Raw genomic sequence first — 16235 nt, 5'->3', positions numbered from 1 at the left:
ACAAAAATCCTATAAGCTTAAAAGTTGTTAGTTATGAATTAATTGATGCTTATTTTTAGCAAAGTTTGTTTTTTGAATTGTTATTTATTCAGACTTTCAGTCAATAAAGTTTTGTACTTGAGTTATATATATTCTTTTGACTTCTACTTCAGTTTTTTAACACTTGATTTGAACAGATAGGTTGAGAATATAATGGATATACTTCAGATATATGTTTACGTTTCTAAGTTGTTGTAACAACCCCGACCTCTGACTAACGTTAATCCGTGATTAATTTGTGCCTAATTAGTGATTAAGGTGAAATTCTGAATTGAACTGCATGTGTGTTGCATTGTTTGTCTTTATATCTGTTAGGCGTAGGAAGATCTGTTCATGTTTTAGTTTCGATTTGCGAATTGAAAGCTTTATCGGTGTTCGAATAAAAAATTGACTTGATTTATGTGTTAATTAGGATTTATAGAATTTTATGGTAAGTTTAATTAAAATTCGGTTCGGAGCGATTAAATTTGATTAAAATAATGCCATTTGATTAGTTTTGTTAAATTACTACCTACAAGGCCATTTTGACCCCACTAAGGTTATGTTTTCATTTCACTCTTCCATTTCCTTGATGCCCAACGTGAGGGAGAGAGAGAGTTGGAAGGAAAAATTTGAATTCATCTAGAGATTAGCTTGAAGAGTTAGAGGAATTGAAGGAGAATTGCATGTTTAAGCTCCCACACTTAGAATTCAAGACTTAAGGTAGGAAATTCATTCTTTTAATTGTGGATTTAAGTTGTTCATGCATGAATTCAAATAAATTGAGCTATAAGATGTGAGAATCAAGCTTAAGGAGTAGGGAAGTAGATCAATCCATGCATGCATGCATGTTTCATAGCATTTTGAAGATTGATTTTCAAGAATTCCTTCATGCATGTGTTGAGTTCACTTTAATTTTGAAAACACAATGACTTTCATGCTATTTAGTAGCATTTGATCATGTTTTGGAGGACCTTAGCTCAAAAATGTACATGCATGTTATGTTCATGAATTAATTTTGAGTTTAAAGTTGAGTTTTTGTACAATTGGCAAGCCTTTGGCCCCATTTGTTTTCAGAGGTAGAATGGAGGGGATTTATAGTGAGGGGATTGTTAGTGAAGGGATTAATAGTGAGGGGATTGATAGTGAGGGGATTAATAGTGAGGAATTGTTAAATTATTTTTATATAAAATAATAAAACAAATAAAAAAATATAAAAAAATAAACATTATATTTTAAAAAAAATTCCCAATATATAAAAATAAAAAAATTTCTAATCTCCTCACTATTTTTCTAACACCATCTCTACCTCCTCCTTACCAATCCCCATTCCTCCTCCTTACTAATACCAAAGGATTACTAGTCCCCTCCCTATCTCTCAAAACAAACACCCTATTCTCAATCATCTCCTCACTATCAAACCCAATCCCCTCCCCATAACCTCAAACAAACGGGGCCTTTGAGCCATGATTTCTTGTTATAATTCTTTAAACATGTTGTATTATGAGTTTTCATGTATTTCCTTAAGTTTTGGCCTAGAAAAATGAGTTTTGGATGCTTCAAAAGTTGAGTTTGAGCTTGGTGATCGAATATGGAATTTCCAAAAATTTGATCCACGCTCGAGCGAGGAACTTCACGCTCGAGCGTGCACTCTGAGTACATGCACTTCCGCTCGAGCGTTGAGAGTTACGCTCGAGCGTGAGATGCATATACCCAGAAGTTCTTGTGTTTTGCAGTTCGCTCGAGTGAGGGATTCTACACTCGAGCGAAGGTCTGAGTGTCACGCTTGAGCGTAGGTCGAGCGTCCGTCGAGCGTGAAAAACATGCAACCGGTACTTTCTCAAGAGTTTATAGTCAGCTTGAGCGGGAAAAGTCACGCTCGAGCGGAGCTTCATTGTCTGCATGTCCGCTCGAGCGTGGACCTTATTTTCAACAAGTTTTAAGAAATGCTTTCCAGTGCATTCTTGCATCCTCATTCCATCCTAGGCATTCCTAGGCCATGTTTAAGACTCCATAATGAGAATTGAAGGTTAAAAACACATTAAGAGCAAACGACATAAGTTATGTACAATTCGAACTTGTGTTTCAAGTGTGTATCTGTTATGTGTCATGTAGGTCACATGCCGCGTACCGTTTGACCAATCTGCTCCGTCTGTCTGTCTCAAAGCCAACTGTGAGTAATAACATAGTAAAGCTATGTTCAACCTTATTTATTTTCCGTGTGATGAAATAAGAATTGTTTTCTGAAATGTTATGTTTTGTACAATGAATGATTGTCCAATTTCTGATATGTATTCGTGGCATCCTTAGTATCATGTGATATGTGTTGGCCGTTACCCGGTATCGGAGGTTCCATCATGGAACTTAATCTGTCTACACTCTGTTGCCCGTACCAGAGGCTCCATCATGGGGCTCAACGTGTTTATTCTCTGTTACCCGGATTCGGAGGTTCCTTTATGGAACTAGTTATTCGTAACCCTCACGTGTCTGCATCTGTTCTGTATCTACTCTATTAGCGCTTATGGACGTATCACGTATACTTGCGCATGACTTATGATTTCTGTATATGATCTGGACAAATTATGAATTTGATACGAAACTGAATTATGAATTATGAATCTATACGGACTCATTCATTGAAACCCCTTTACTCTGTTATTGTTCACTGAGCTTTCACTCACAGTTTATATTATGTATGTAGGTGAGCCGGCGCGTGATCAGGGCCAGAGTTGATGGCCTTCATTTCTGTTTTTGTCATTCAACCGTTATGCCTCCTGAGGAGGTTCCAATTAAAGTCTAGTTACATGGCTATTTTTGTACTTATGTCAGTCTCTTTCTGTTTTGTACAGTTGGGTCTTAGATATTACACTTTTGTAAATGTTTTGTAATTATGATATGCTATGACTGACACGCTCACGTATATACAAGTTTCGAAATATTCTGTCCCATGTTTATTGACGCAGCTCATTGGACTATCTATGTTTTGTACATGTGCTTTCGCCACCCCTTATTATATGCTTATTTGAGAAAAGGCCTTTGGTAATCCACGGATTACTGGCCGGTCACGATGCTAAACCTACAGGGGCGGGTTTGGGTCGTAACAGAGTGGTATCAAAATACGTGTTCTACCGCACACACAGGTCCATATGAGCTTAGGATGTCCTAGTAAGAGTTAGAGGCATTCCATCTACATGTGTGAGTGTGTGGTAATCCAAATGAATATAAAAACTGAATGTAAATTTGAGCAAATGAATTGAAAGAAAAGAATAAGATTATGTCTATGTTTATTATCATTTGATGTCTCTATAGTAACATGGAGAATACAAGGGGAAGTGATGTAAATGAATCTTTAGAGGCTCGCATGAGCCGAATGGAACAAATGCTTGCAGCATTGACTGAAACTTTGACACAACAGCAAAGACAACAACCCTTGCCCCTTCCACCTCTGTCGGCACAAGCCGAAGTAGATAATCATCAACTTGACACAGAAATTCATGAAAATGAAACCGCCGACGTTCTATGGTGGAATTGAACCGTTGAAAGCAGAGACGTGGTTGCCTGAAATGGAGAAGCTATATGAAGTGTTTCCTTGTTCTGAAGTCCAGAAAGTCCTCCTAGCCACCTATACTCTGAAAGATGAAGCCCGAAAGTGGTGGTTACTGATTCGAAGTGGCAATGGGAATATGACATGGGCACGGTTTAATGTGATCTTCTATGATAAATATTTTCCCCAATGTTTCAGGGATCGGAAAGTGTCTGAGTTTCAAGAACTTAAACAGGGAAGGATGTCTGTAGCTGAGTATGAAGCCAAATTCACCGAACTGGCACGGTTTGCTCCACATATGGTGGATACTGATTACAAAAAAACACGAAAATTTGAAGGTGGACTGGATTTGGAGGTGTTTGATCAAGTAGGCGTATTGAAATTGCCTACTTATGTGGAAGTTTTAGATAGATCCATAATGGCGGAAGCCACACTAGCCGCTATGAAACACAGTAAGGCCCCAGCAGTTATACAAACGGATTGGAAAGGAAAGAGGTCTGGGTATGGTTTTAGAAGAGGCCGGTCTCATGTCAGTAAGAAGCAGAACACGGGGTCTACAAGCAGCTCGAGTCAGAGTAGTGGGTCTATCCCGGTCTGTTCTGACTATGGTAGAAGGCATAGGGGTGTGTGCTACCGAGTATCTAGTGCTTGTTTCCGATGTGGCCAAACAGGTCATGTAGTGAAAGATTACCCACTCAGGTCTGAGAATACTAGCCGTCCTACAGCAAGTTCAGTTGGATCCACCTCTATGGCCAAAACAAATACAAAAGCCAATACTGGGAAAGAACATCTAAGACAAGGTCGAGTGTTTGCCTTAGTACCCGGTGACGTACAAAACACCTATACTGTGGTGTCAGGTACACTCTCTGTATGTTCTCAAAATGCATGTGTACTGATAGATTCTGGTTCTATACATTCCTTTGTATCCCATGCTTTCTCTCGGAAATTGACTAGACCATTAGAACTTATGACATATGTGTTATCTGTATCTACGCTATCTGGGGGTTCTATGATGTGTGCTCATGTTTATCCAGCATGTGATATTATGATTGGTGATATGATGTTATATGTTGACCTATTGCCCTTGAACATTGATCATTTTGATTGTATTTTGGGAATGGACTGGTTGACTAAATACTGTGCTACCATTGACTGTGCAAGTAAATCTGTTGTGTTTAGACCACCGGGTATGCCTGAATTTACTTTTACTGTGAATGGGGTAGTTCCTCCCCCATATCTGATTTCAACTCTGAAAGCCAGAAAACTGCTTAGGAAAGGATGTAGGGGTTACTTGTGTTGTATACTGACTACATCATCGGACGAGACTAATATAGAAACTATCCCCGTTGCTTGTGAGTTTCCCGATGTGTTTTCGAATGACTTACCTGGGGACTTAGTTGATAGAGAAATTGAGTTCGCTATTGAGGTGTTTCCGGGAACGCAACCTATTTCCAAGACCCCCTATACAATGTCTACCTCAGAATTGAAAGAATTAAAAACTCAACTTCAGGAGTTGTTGAATAAGAAATTTATCCGCCCGAGCACTTCATCTTGAGATGCTCCAGTCCTATTTGTCAAAAAGAAGAATGGATCTTTGAGGTTGTGTATAGACTATCGAGAACTGAACAAAGTAACCATCAAGAACAAATACCCTCTGCCCCAAATAGATGACTTGTTTGACCAACTTCAGGGTGCCCAAGTATTTTCCAAAATTGACCTCAAATCAGGGTACACCAGTTAAAGGTTAGAGCTGAAGACATAGAGAAAATTGCATTCAGAACTAGATATGGACATTATGAATTTTTAGTAATGCCGTTTGGGGTGACCAATGCACCTGCTGTCTTTATGTACCTTATAAACAGAGTGTTTAAATCATTTCTGGATGAATTTATTATTGTGTTTATTGATGATATCCTGATTTACTCCAAAAGCAGGGAAGAACATGAGAATCATTTGAGAATTGCCCTACAGACCTTGAGAGAAATGAAATTATACGTTAAATTGTCCAAATGTGAATTCTGGCTTGACAGTGTAGCATTTTTGGGTCATGTAATCAACAAAGATGGTGTTTCTGTTGACCTTCAGAAAATTGAAGCTATTGTGGATTGGCCTAAACTGACAAATGTGACAGAGATTAGAAGTTTTCTGGGACTTGCAGGTTACTACAGGAGATTTGTAAAAGACTTTTCCAAGCTTGCCATGCCATTGACCCAGTTAACTCAGAAGAATGTGTCATTTGATTGGAACGAACAAAGAGAGGCAACCTTTCAAGAGTTGAAAACTAGGTTAGTAACTGCACCAATTTTAACTTTGTCCAATGGTACTGATGGGTTTCAAGTTTACAGTGATGCTTCTTACAAAGGTTTGGGGTGTGTATTAATGCAAAACAAAAAAGTGATTGCCTATGCTTCATGACAACTCCGACCTCATGAAAAGAATTACCCAACACATGATCTTGAATTGGCAGTGGTGGTGTTTGCTTTGAAAATCTGGCGTCACTACTTGTATGGGGTAACTTGTGAGATGTATACCGATCATAAAAGCTTGAAATATTTCTTCACCAAAAAGGAATTGAACATGAGACAGAGGCGATGGTTAGAGTTAATCAAAAATTATGATTTGCAGATCTTATATCACCCAGGGAAAGCTAATACCGTAGCAGATGCCTTGAGCTAAAAATCCAGTGCAAATTTGTCATGCTTGCTGTCCAATCAAAAAGAATTGCTAGATGACCTGGAACAGAAGGAGATATAGACTGTCGTGTGAGAACAATGTGGGATTTTAACTGTTATTTCCACTCAACCTACAATTCTTGACGAGATCAAACAGAAGCAATGTGAAGATGAATACTTGAAAAAGATCATAGAGGAATTTGATTCAAAGTCGAGGCCGGGATTTGTGTTTGAAAATGACGTGCTGAAATTTCAAGACCGTCATTGTGTACCCGATTGTTGTGATTTGAGAAAACGTGTTATGACCGAAGCTCACAGTAGTAAGTTTGCCATGCACCCGAGAAACACAAAAATATATCACAATTTGAAACAGAATTTTTGGTGGGGGGGAATGAAAAAGTGTATTGTAGATTTTGTGGCTAGGTGTCTACATTTTCAACAGGTTAAAGCTAAACACCAACGACCCGCTGGTTTGTTACAACCACTCCCAATACCAGAATGGAAATGGGAGCACATAACCATGGATTTCGTAGTGGGATTGCCTCACTTTTCTCGAGGTATGGACTCTATCTGGGTCATTGTAGACCGTTTAACTAAGTCTGCCCACTTTTTGCCCATCAAAACTATTTATAATGTGGATAAATTAGCTAACTTGTATGTGAACGAAATTGTGAGATTGCATGGTGTACCGGTATCTATTGTATCTGACAGGGACTCAAAGTTTGTGTCGAGATTTTGGCAAAGTTTACAACGGGCTTTGGGGACTGAACTAAGGTTGAGTAATGCCTATCATCCACAGACAGATGGACAAACTGAACAAACCAATCAAACTCTGGAAGACATGCTTAGAATGTGTGTATTAGACTTCCAAGGAAGCTTGGAGACCTACTTACCATTAGCTGAATTTGTGTACAATAACAGTTACCATTCAAGCATTGGAATGGCTCCTTACGAAGCTTTGTATGGAAGAAAATGTCGTTCTCCGATATGTTGGGCTGAAGTAGGTGATAGACCTTTGTTGGGACCAGAACTTGTGCAAGAAACAACCGAGAAAGTGAAAATGATCCAGCAACGTCTGAAAACTGCACAGAGTCAGCAGAAGAGTGTAGACGTCCCCGAACGCTCCCGGGAGGGTGAGCTCCCGTTCTGTTCATATTAGGGGTCACTACAGCTCGGACTCTCAATTTTGTCACGGTTCTTAGTCTGAACCAAAGAGTCCAAATCCGGCAAATCGTTTTGAGAAAAAACAGATTTTTGAAAGAAGTGCCAAGCATGGACTGCTTTGCCAGATACAGAGTCGCCACCTAAATGTTTTTTAATGGGAAATTTAGGAAACCCTGACTCGGTGCCAAAGGCCACGTGTCCGTCATCACCAAAGTTGCCTCGGCTCGGGAACTTGGGTACGATTGGGGAAGGTCACTTCGTGAGCACCCCCGCTCGCCCGATCAAAGATCGGCCTCTACTAACCATGATATCTATTTTTGAAAGCATTGTGTGTTCTTATTCCGGTTATTAGCCTAGGTTACTATGTGATGCGCACAGCATACAAGTATAGACTGGGTCGCCTGAATTGGAACAAAACATTTCATGTTTGTTTTTGAAAGATGGTTTGCTACTCGCAAGTAGGCTTAAAATGCAGATTTTGCCACCCTCGGGTGAGCTTAGAAAAGATGGTTTTGCCACTATCTAGTGGGCTTAAAACAAATATTTGATGAATTGTCCCAATCCAAACAACCCAACCTTCACCCACAGGCATTCAGGCAGTTATATCATATAAGCAATTAGCCTCATGGTAAGCATGCTATTCATGGCATTCACTCACACACATGCAAGGATACTAAAGCATAAAACTCACCGAGTACTCCAAGCTAAAAAAAGAAGTTTATTAGAAATCATGCATGATCCTAAATATACAGAAATGCCTAATGCAACACATGCAAAAATGCAAACTATAGCAGGCTCGGCTATTCTAAACATGGTATATGAAATGCTACAACTAACATGTATTCACTTTGGAATTGAAAGTACAATGTAGTTAGTATGGTGCGCCGAGCCTGGTACATGCAAAAACAGATGAATGATGCAAACATGCTATCATACTGTATGCTAATTGAAATATGCCCTAATCTAACCATCATAAGCGGATAAATAAAAGGGAGAAAGACGTGGGGTTGGAAGACATACAACACACACACGCACACTTATTACAGTTGTGCCCTCGCGCAGAGGGTACGAATAAATATACAGTCCCAAATAAAAGAATATTACAGTCCAAATATTACAGTCCAAATAATATACAAATTCCTAATTAATTAACAAATTAACTAAGAAAATAAATAAAACTGGCATGCAAGCCAGGGACTGCCTTGCTTCTGATGGATGATGTACATTTAGGCTGCCTTGCGCGGAAATCCACCGGGATGCCCCAATTAGCCTCTGTTTAGCAGTTTATTCTTGGAAAGCGCGCCGAGCCCCGGAAGACTGCTGATTCCTGATTTTGCTGCAACAGAGAGCAGGAAAGGGGCATAGCAGTGTATTTTCACAAATATATGCATGCCTCGATCCTCGTGCCACCAATCACGCATACCGAGGCATGATGGCCGAGGAGTCGAATTGCACAATTCAATATAGGATGAATGCACATGAAAACACAATAAAACCTAACTCCATCATGGATGATCCGGAGTGTCGGTGACTGGGGAATTGAGACACATTCCGTCACTCGGAGTACGGAATGTACCTCGTTTCCTGTGCCTGGGCTAACTCCTATCCCGAACACGATGCAATATGCATGACATGCATGAAATGCGACTAAGATACAATCCTAACATACACAATGCTATGAAAATGAGATGCCTCGAAATGCGTGCACACGAGCACGCAAACTGAGAAAATGACATACGCAATGTAAATGACATGGAAATGTGATATGGGCTTACACTAACATGAGAGAGCCTCAGCTACACTCACATAAGAGGCCGGTGGATGAAAATGAAGTGCCTCGAAATGCGTGCACACGGGCACGCAAACCGAGGCAATGGTATATACAATGCAATGGCATGGAAATGGCATATAGAATGCAACATGGACTTATACTAACATGAGAAAGCCTCAGCCGCACCCACATAAGAGGCCGATGGATGAAAATGAAGTGCCTCGAAATGCGTGCACACGGGCATGCAAACCGAGGCGATGACATACGCAATGCAATGGCATGGAAATGACATATAGAATGCAACATGGACTTATACTAACATGAGAGAGCCTCAGCCGCACCCACATAAGAGGCCGATGGATGAAAATGAAGTGCCTCGAAATGCGTGCACACGGGCACGCAAACCGAGGCGATGACATATGCAATGCAATGGCATGGAAATGGAATATGCAAGCATGCTAATGGATTTTCAGCAATGAAATGTGGGGGAAAACAGGCCCGAAATGAGGCGAAAACACACCCGATGCATGGGATCTCTCCCGAAATGCAAAATTAGGCACATAGAATGAACTACAGCTATACAAAGCATGCATAATTGGTACATGAGATGAAAAGACAGAAGCAAGGCAGCCTCAAAATAAGCATTTTTACAGTACAAATCATAGCCAAACAGCAAGCAAAGATAGGGCAACAATGGCATGCAAAAATGGCCCTAAACATGAGATTATGAAGCAACTCACAGCTGCTAACTCCAAATAGGTTAGGGCCCTTCAACAACATTGAAGAGGGGCCAAAAATAAGCCACTTTACAGAACTGTAAAAACCCTAAAAACAAACATAGATATGGCTAAGCTCTTATGCAAGGAAAAGGGCCAAAAGGTGGCCAAAGAGGCAAGTGGTATATGAAAAGCCCAAACTGAAAAATTCCCTTCTACAACATTGAAGAGAGACCAAAAATATGACTATTTACAGAACTATAAAAACCCCAAAACAGTATACAAACATGCTAGAAATGCAATGCAAAATGAGGCTCAAAAGTGGCTATAACACAAAGTATACAAAATATTCATCAAACAGCCAAAGACCCTTACTGAAATATGAATAATGGGCCAAAATAAGACTATTTTCAGTACTGTAAAAAGGCCAAAAACCGAAGCATGATAGGCTACCAAAACATGCAAAAATGGGGACCAAAGAGGGAATATAAAGGCAAGTGTAGTATGGAGGTCCCAAACAGGGTTGAGCCCTTCTTCAATGTTGAAGAGGAGCTCAAAATAAGCCTGTTTTTAGTTCTGTAAAATGCCCAAAAATGAAAGCATAATGGGCTTCCAAAGCATGCAAAAAAATGACATTCAAGGAGGATATTGAAGCAAGTGCAACATGGGGGGCTCAAACAGGGTTGAGCCCTTAAGAAAAAGTGAAAAAAGGGCTCAAAAAAATGACCTTTTTAGTTTTGGTCGGAGCTCAAATATACAAGAAAGAGAGGCTAAGAAATGTTGCAAAAATGAGCTAGAAAAGAGAGAAAGTGAACTTACCCTTGAAGACTTGACTTTGGTTGCCTCTTGGCTTGAGTTTGTGGCTCCTTAGGCCTTGGAGAACACCTTCAATCTTCTGGAATGGAGGATGGAAGGGTGGGGGGTGGTGGTGTAGAAGGAATGGTGATGTAGGACTTGGAAGTTTTTCAAGGAAATGAGAGAGATGAAGAGGGATTCTTGTATTCAAGCTTGAAGAGCAAATTTTCTAACCCCTTAACTCTATGTTGCCTGCTGATTATATGGACAAAAAAAAGGGGATTAGAGGAGGGGCAAAGGTGGAGGAAAATTAACCAAGTTTTCCCCCACAAAATATCCACCGGATTGGGATATTTTCTGGGGGAAACAGCTATACAGCTGTAAAGTGGATGTTGAGAGGATCATGGCCGGCCAGTTTAAAAGGGAGAAAAAGGTCAACCACCAGGTAAGTGGCCGGCCGGCCAGAAAAAGTGGCCGGTCGGCTAGGTCAAAGGGAAAAAAGTGGCCGGCCACCCCCTAGGATGAAGCCCCAGAAGTTAGATTTCCAATGGCGAAAACCTTGCATTAAAATTCCTCCTGTAGAAAAAGTTATGCCCTTTTCCGTAAAGCCGCGCAGATTCGGTCCAACCAGACTTCAACCAACCACATCTCCCCCCCCCCGGACTTGGACTTGGGAGATTCTTGAGTGAAAAATGAAGCCCCGGAAGTAAGCTTTCCAATGGTGGTGGCCTCATATCTTAATTCCTCTTGTGCAAAGAGTTACGCCCGTTTCGGTGAAGCCGCGCAGATTTTTCTCCTTCCCGGATTCATGCTGAACCACTTTTGACCAAAAAGAAGTTGGCTTTTCAGCAAAATTTCTGGCCTCCCACCCTCCTACAAGCTTTCTAATAGTGAAAATAAGGTCTCCACCAAAAATGAGCCCAAACCGCTGCAAAATGAAGGTTCGGAGGCCGAAACACGCAGCCCGAGGCCCCAAAAACTGGCTGTTAGGCACCGGGAGTGGTGTTCGACCACGAAGTGGGTCTCTCAGACCTTAGTGTCCCTCAAAAGGGAGTAAATAAGAAGTATGCCAAAAACCAGGGCAAACGGAGATGGTTAGGCGGTCCCGAACCGAGGCACACGGCCAACGGTCCCGAAAAACCGGAAACCGGGCTCCGAAATGGGCAAAATGGCCTACAGCCACAAAATGTAGCCCACGGCCACTGAGAGATGGTCTACGGGACCTCTCCCTCCCCTCAGGAAAAGAAATAGAGAAAACCGAGTCTGGTTCGCAAACCGAGGCAAGGCACAGAAGAGGGTTCGGAAGTCCGGAGGCAGGGCTCACGACCGCGACTCTGAGACTTCTGAACGAGCACGATATGCAATGTCACCGAGTGCTCAATCGGTGATGTCTGAGTCTTAAGGTCGGTCAAAAATGGGGTATCTACAAAGTGCTATGCTGATTTCCGAAGAAGAGATAAGGAATATGAAGTTGGGGACCATGTGTTCATTAAAGTGACCCCGATGAAGGATCAAACTTGGATTGGTGTTAAGGGCAAATTGGTGCCAAGGTATGTTAGACCTTACGAAGTCCTTGAAAAGATCAATCCAGTATCGTATCGGGTAGCTTTACCACCGGTAATGGAGCATATGCACAATGTATTTCACGTATCGATGCTTCGAGAGTATTTGAGAGATCTGCTCCATGTCATTGAACCAACACATGTGCTCTTGAAGGACGACTACACTTATGAGGAAAGACCTATCCAGATTATGAATCGCAGGATCAAAAGATTGAGAAACAAAGAAATACCGCTGGTAAAAGTTGATTGGCAAAACTACGGAGGAACCTATGCAACATGGGAAACAGAAGAAGACATGACGAAAAGATATCCTGAACTATTTCCATTAGACCCAATGTTCTCCCAAAATGAAGGTAATCTAAGTTTGGAGGACCAAACTCTTTTAAGGGAAGACTGTAACAACCCTAACCTCTGACTAACGTTAATCCGTGATTAATTTGTGCCTAATTAGTGATTAAGGTGAAATTCTGAATTGAACTGCATGTGTGTTGCATTGTTTGTATTTATATCTGTTAGGCGTAGGAAGATCTGTTCATGTTTTAGTTTCAATTTGCGAATTGAAAGCTTTATCGGCGTTCGAATAAAAAATTGACTTGATTTATGTGTTAATTAGGATTTATAGAATTTTATGGTAAGTTTAATTAAAATTCGGTTCGGAGCGATTAAATTTGATTAAAATAATGCCATTTGATTAGTTTTGTTAAATTACTACCTACAAGGCCATTTTGACCCCACTAAGGTTATGTTTTCATTTCACTCTTCCATTTCCTTGATGCCCAACGTGAGGGAGAGAGAGAGTTGGAAGGAAAAATTTGAATTCATCTAGAGATTAGCTTGAAGAGTTAGAGGAATTGAAGGAGAATTGCATGTTTAAGCTCCCACACTTGGAATTCAAGACTTAAGGTAGGAAATTCATTCTTTTAATTGTGGATTTAAGTTGTTCATGCATGAATTCAAATAAATTGAGCTATAAGATGTGAGAATCAAGCTTAAGGAGTAGGGAAGTAGATCAATCCATGCATGCATACATGTTTCATAGCATTTTGAAGATTGATTTTCAAGAATTCTTTCATGCATGTGTTGAGTTCACTTTAATTTTGGAAATACAATGAGTTTCATGCTATTTAGTACCATTTGATCATATTTTGGAGGACCTTAGCTCAAAAATGTACATGCATGTTATGTTCATGAAATAATTTTGAGTTTAAAGTTGAGTTTTTGTACAATTGGCAAGCCTTTAAACCATGATTTCTTGTTATAATTCTTTAAACATGTTGTATGATGAGTTTTCATGTATTTCCTCAAGTTTTGGCCCAGAAAAATGAGTTTTGGATGCTTCAAAAGTTGAGTTTGAGCTTGGTGATCAAATTTAGAATTTTTAGAAATTTGATCCACACTCGAGCGAGGAACTTCACACTCGAGCGTGCACTCTGAGTACATACACTTCCGCTCGAGCGTCGAGAGTTACACTCGAGCGTGAGATGCATATACCCAGAAGTTCTTGTGTTTTGCAATCCGCTCGAGCGAGGGAATCTACACTCGAGCGAAGGTCTGAGTGTCACGCTCGAGCGTAGGTCGAGCGTCCGTCGAGCGTGAAAAACATGCAACCAGTACTTTTTCAAGAGTTTACAGTGCGATACGCTAAACAACGCGATTGAAATGCACTAAACAGTGCGATACGCTAAACAGCGCGAGTGATTTTGAAGTGCACAAAACAGTGCGATACGCTAAACAGCGCGATTGAAATGCACTAAACAGTGCGATACGCTAAACAGCGCGAGTGATTTTGAAATGCACAAGACAGTGCGATACGCTAAACAGCGCGATTGATTTGAAATGCACTAAACAGTGCGATACGCTAAACAGCGCGATTGAAATTGAAATGCAATGCACAAGATAGTGCGAGTGAGATACAACCACAAGATGCACAAGACAGTGCTAGTGAGATACAAAGTGTAAGTGCACAAGATAGTGCGAGTGAGATACAACCACAAGATGCACAAGACAGTGCTAGTGAGATACAAAGTGTAAGTGCACAAGATAGTGCGAGTGAGATACAACCACAAGATGCACAAGACAGTGCTAGTGAGATACAAAGTGTAAGTGCACAAGATAGTGCGAGTGAATGCATGTTCTATGCAAATGAGGTGCATTTTCTATGCAAGTATGGAAGAGTGCATTTTCTATGCAATATTAAAAGCAAGCATATTCTATGCATGAAACAAGGAAAGCATATTCTATGCGGAATCGAAAGCAAGCATATTCTATGCATGAATCATAACGATGCGCGGCACGCATGCAACAACAGTGTATATGAGAGTTCACATTCTATGTAGTAGAGGAGCATCAAATATGTACTCTGGTGCCTCTGATTTACCTCTTAGAGGACTTTGCAACACACTCAGCTCAAAAAGGGCACACCCTGTTCATATTGGCGAGAGATAACATCTGCTGCTACTGCTTTAATTGCCATTCTGGCTTGAAGCATGCTTAAGCTTGGAGTAGAGGCACACTCATTCTTCGGGGCACTGGCAAGGCCTGAAGAGGTACATATGGAATGCAATCTCAGAATTTTCTGAAGGTGAAACACACTCAGATGCTCAAAATTTTCCCTATTTTCTTTTGCTTCATAGTCCGGAACTTATATAGCTTCAGATAGGTCCTTGTTTTACCGTTCACACTTATCGGGGGTGGACCCTGCAGTTTTATGAAAGAACAAATCTTGTTTTGTACAAATGTGGAAAATGGCACAGCACTCTGAGCACAAAAAGATTTATGGAAATTGAGAAATGAGTTCTTAACCGGGTATTGAGCCTACGACTGCACACAGTGAAAAAGACTCAGCAACGGAAAACAAAAGGTAAACAACCTAAACACATCGAGTAACACTCGAAGCGACTTACAACGAGAATCGAGACAGACAAAATAAAACACAAGACTCAAATGTGCACATAGAGCCTGTTTCCCCGAGTATTGTTTCCCACCCTTTCTCATTTGTGATCCTCACATCACTCGGCCCTCAAGCTCTATTTTTCTGAAAAAGCCCTCTTCTCACTTTTTCTCTCATCGCACATCTCTCTATTCTTCAATCTCTCGTTTTTTTTCAATCCCTCCCCTGGGCGGTTGATGGATAAACAGGAAGTCGTGGGCCCTTGCCCCTGGTATTCTACCAGCTTTTGATTCTTGTTCACAACAGTGAATTTCTTCCAAAGAAGGGCTGCGCTACAATTGGGTGTGTAGCAAATCTGCAGTTGACATCGGTTGACGATGCTCTACTGGGGAGTTTGGACGTGATCAGACTTGTCTAGATAAAGGAGTGGAATATCTTGTCCCATTCCGGTTCGTGCTTCGCACTTGGCTTGATACCTTGTTGCTTGGAGGATGAGGGAACCTTCAGCCGTTTTGTGATCAGCCTCAGTGGTGCCCTTTTCTGGCAAATATGGTGCCCTTTCGGCAAGTAGAGTTCCCTTTCTGGCAAGTAAGTTGACAACAGGAGGAAGACAGAACATCTGACTCAACTGTGCCCCTATTTCATCATTTTGACCATTTTTTATTTTGGTTTTAAAACAATTTTGACCAACATGAAAGTTAGATTAACATGCTTGTTCAATTTTTGATTTGAAAATCATGCAAGTCAGGCTATGAGCACTGAAAATTTTCCTTTTTTGGTCCAAGAAATGGTCCAGTTTTTGGAAAAGATGAAACAATTTTCGAGAAAATTAGTCAACCTCAGTAAAAATTCTCAAAGACTATTTTCGCAAACGGCTGATGCTTAACAAGCGCGGAACTTACTCTTGAGGCGTACAACCTCGGATCTGGACGAAAATTGCCCCCTTGCTCGAAGAGAGCTGCATGGCAACGGAAAGTTGCCCCTTGTTTGAACGGCGCCACGGCGCATTGAATGGCAACGGAAAGTTTCCCCTTGTTTGAACAGTGCCACGGCGCATTGAATGGCAACGGAAAGTTGCCCCTTGTCTGAATGGCCCCGCAGCG

The sequence above is a fragment of the Camellia sinensis genome, unplaced genomic scaffold (genome assembly GCF_055761805.1).
Source record: "Camellia sinensis isolate YWXY unplaced genomic scaffold, ASM5576180v1 Unanchor1, whole genome shotgun sequence".
NCBI classification, from domain to species: Eukaryota; Viridiplantae; Streptophyta; class Magnoliopsida; order Ericales; family Theaceae; genus Camellia; species Camellia sinensis.
The sequence above is the reverse complement of the archived record's forward strand: the minus strand, read 5'-3'. Positions refer to the sequence as shown.